The following is a 4,030-nucleotide window of genomic DNA, read 5'->3' as shown; positions in this document are numbered from 1 at the left end:
AAGGCACGTTTTATAACATCAAGTTACTGATGCGTTTACGTGCAATCAATGCACAACCAACTCATAGGTAACAACTCATATCTCTAGGTTTGAAGACTTATATGATATTACCGTCTCACGATCACTCGAGATAAATTCCATGAAGTGATACAAGTGAGCGTGGGTTAATTCCAATACTCATAACTTATGAGTACTCATGAATGTTGTAGCAACCATTGCTATGTCTAAACACGTTTAGCCATCTACAAACTCGATTCATGACAGTCTTAATTCATACCTACTTCCAACATATGAACGACTGTGGAGTGTTTAAATAACTTAGTCATTCGGAAAGAATAACCTAGCTATTCTGGAAGTCAAAACATGCAAAGTGAAACACAATAATAATCGAATCCAATATGGTCTCAAAACCCTTTTGAATATAAATAAAACCACCTTTTATTTATCACCATATTGATTACACATTATTCATTGTATAATGTTTCAAATAATCAACTTAATACTTGAACAAAAACAACAGTCGTCCCATGCTCCTAGCATGTACACTTTGTTTTTCTAAAAAATAGTTATGCCATACTCCAAGTATGCACATTATGTTTGTCTATGATCTTTACTTTGTGAAATAGATCAATTGAACATGATTCCAATGATGCTCATTTCACAATCCCAAATCCTTATTGTAAATGTAAGAATTCCTAATTCCTACCATTTACCAAAAAAAGAAACTGTTAGATTTTAAACTTATATGCACTGATCCTCTCGTAATGGTTATGCACAAGGTCACCAAAACCTTGTCATCAGTCATTACAGAGGATTCCAAAGGAGATCAACTCTATGGAAACGAACTCTCATATTCAAAGTACATTGCTTTGAACATCCTTCTTGCATAAAAGTTTCTAACTTTCTCATAGATTCTTAATATCCAACTCCCAATATGAAAATTTCCATATTCCTATTTTGATTATCATATCTGAACAAGAGCTACCTCTTTTCAGAATATATCCATATGGTCCTTCCAAAATTTAACACTATACTTCCAACTGTCCCTGAGCAACCAATCTTTGGTGAGCCTTAGATAGTCCTCGACAATTGCTTAATCATTTTAGTCTTATCCAATTCTAGACTTTTCCCTTCTTAATGCTCTGAGCATTTGGAAAATTTAGAAAGGATGAATATTATAGCACATGTGACCGATCCTATACCCGAAGCATATGGGACACGATTCACGATGTCTCACATAAAGACCTGATACTGGATCAGTCTTTTGCTACAATATTTTTTTTATTTTCCATGTTTTCAAAAATTGACTATGAAGAGGGATGTCGTGATCATAATCGAATTTGAGAACACAATATATATAGAATTTCCTTATGTTGAACCATTCCAACATAAAATTCATATATATATCCTTGACTAAAGATGATTAAAACTCAATCTAAGCTTTTAGAATTGAATTGAAGTATAATTTTCTCTCCCTTAATTATAGAAAAACAACTTTTTCAACCCCTACAACTTTACGAATTGAAACTTTTGTTTTTCTATAATTAACATTGCTAACTTGCAACACTAAACATAATAATCATGCTCCCACTAACATGATGATTATCAGCATAACACTTATGCTCCCACTAGCTCTTACATATTTCCAGAAATCAGCTGGACTTCTGAAATTTAGATTCGTACACCCTTTCTTAGATAGCTCACATGTGTGTCTAAACAATTTCTAGAACTATGAAAAGGGATGTCGTAATCATAGTCTTAATTGTTTAGACCTTTGCTATTTCTCACAAGTCCATGTTAGTGTGCCGGTTAACCACACACGCTCCACTAACGACTTTGAGAATGCAAACATCACAATTGCTATCTACTTAAAATCTTCTTAGTGAAAGTATTTCCTCACCATCATTTTCATGAATCGGAGAGAAACCTTATGACACTTAGATTTTATGGTGTATGAGTTCCTATCCATGTGAATTTGTCAAAACCATAATCACAAGACAAGGTTAGTAACAAATTCAGCCTTACATGGATTGAACTTGTTCAATCTTAATTTCTTGTCATCTGGTAGCACAAGGCCCACCAATGCTTCCAAGCTGTTATGCACACAGTTTAGAACTAACAGAACTCATATGCATAGTCAACTTAATAGGAACAGACACAGAAACAAGAATTATGTCAACTTAATAGGTTTCAAACCTTAAGTCGTATGCTAGTGATAAAACTCAGGTTTTACTCTTGATTAAATCTTGAAATTCTTTCAGGATCTTTAAGACTCCCACTGTCCTCTTGACATATAAGTTTCCCTAGTCAAGGACCATTCCTTGACAAAAAAAATATTCAAGGAATAGTGCGGACTCTTATCAAGATAAACACTTCACACAATTGGTCTTAGTTGGTCTTTGTCTTATCCAAGACATCACAACTTACCAATTTCAAATGTACAGGAGTAGAAAACATTTTACACTACATTTGATAAGTGTTTTAAACCTTACTTTATGTCACTCAATGTTACAATCTTGGAGTATGACTCTAAGAGTTGTTTTGGAACGAAGTATGATCCATCTTCTTGATTTTAACCATTCCAACAATTCATGACCCCTCATCTTAGTCATAACAATGCACTAAGATGTCCTTAGAGTATGAATTTGTGATATGGTTTCATAATCATTAAGATGATCATAAAAACATGTATGATCCATCTTTTTGATTTTAACCATTCCAACAATTCATGACCCCTCATCTTAGTCATAACAATGCACTAAGATGTCCTTAGAGTATGAATTTGTGATATGGTTTCATAATCATTAAGATGATCATAAAAACATGATACTAAAGTACTCTCCCATCTTTTTAGATTTGAGAAACTTTTATCTTTCTGCCAAATTTGATTCTTCTCATCCGTTCTGCCATACATTGAAACTTTTCCAATGTTACAGAATTATACTTAACCTTATAAGTATAACCATATTTACTAATCTTTAGTAAATCATGACGAATTGATCTTTGTGGTGGACCTTGACCAGCACACACCCAGTGTACCTAATTCCTTAGTCCTTCAATTGACTCACATATGCATGTGATCAATGAATTAGTCTCAATTTTACAAAGATGAAAATTCTCATTCATCATACAATACAACTTGTATGATTCCAAGTTTCTTTCTAACTGAAGCTTGGGTGATGAGAACCTTTCCTCATTTGGTAAATTCAGACACTACCACATATGAGAGAATCAAACTCATATTTCCAATATTGCTAGAAACATACAAACATCAATTTTCCATAAATGCCATTGTAAGGGGATATAATATAAAATAAACTAAACAAAACTTTTATTTCTTTATTAAAATGCGGAAAAATATTCCTTACAATGCAACTTTAAATGAAAACTATGCTATTACATATTTCTTAGCAATCTATCATAACTTTTAAGTAGTGGCTCAAAAATCCGATCCTCGAACCATGCGATAGAAATCCATCTTCGTGATCAGATTCAACACACTCTTCTTTTAACCTTCCTTTTGCTCGATCCTGCTAAACATCAAGATGCAACCTAGTCACATCATGTAATAAGAATCAACAATTAGGAACTTTAACAAAGTTAGATAGTGGACTTACCTGAAGCCGAGTCAAACATTTTGTCTCTACTTGCTTTCAAATATTTCAGGTATTCAGGGCAGCTTTGCTTCCAATGTCCCTTCTCATGACAATAAAAACATATAGACTCTTTGGGAATGGTACACGAGACAATCACAGACTTAGCCTTTCCCTTTACCTTTTGGTCAACCGGGTTGACCAAGGCCGATCCCCTTCCATTGGGACGAGAAAGCTTTTCTGGACTTCCAATGACCATTGTCCATGTCCATGGAAGTTTGAGAAATAGATTTTCCATCAATATTTGCTTGACCATTGCGCCAAATCATTGCTGATTCAGCAGCAACAAGCAAATAAGAAAGATCTATTAGGGTTATGTCAGGATCTATCATATGGTAGTCTTTAATAAACTCACTATATGACTCAGGAAGTGACTG

This window comes from Lactuca virosa, chromosome 2 (assembly GCF_052849685.1).
Source record: "Lactuca virosa cultivar CGN04683 chromosome 2, Lactuca_virosa_CGN04683_v6, whole genome shotgun sequence".
NCBI classification, from domain to species: Eukaryota; Viridiplantae; Streptophyta; class Magnoliopsida; order Asterales; family Asteraceae; genus Lactuca; species Lactuca virosa.
This window is presented reverse-complemented; position numbering follows the sequence as displayed.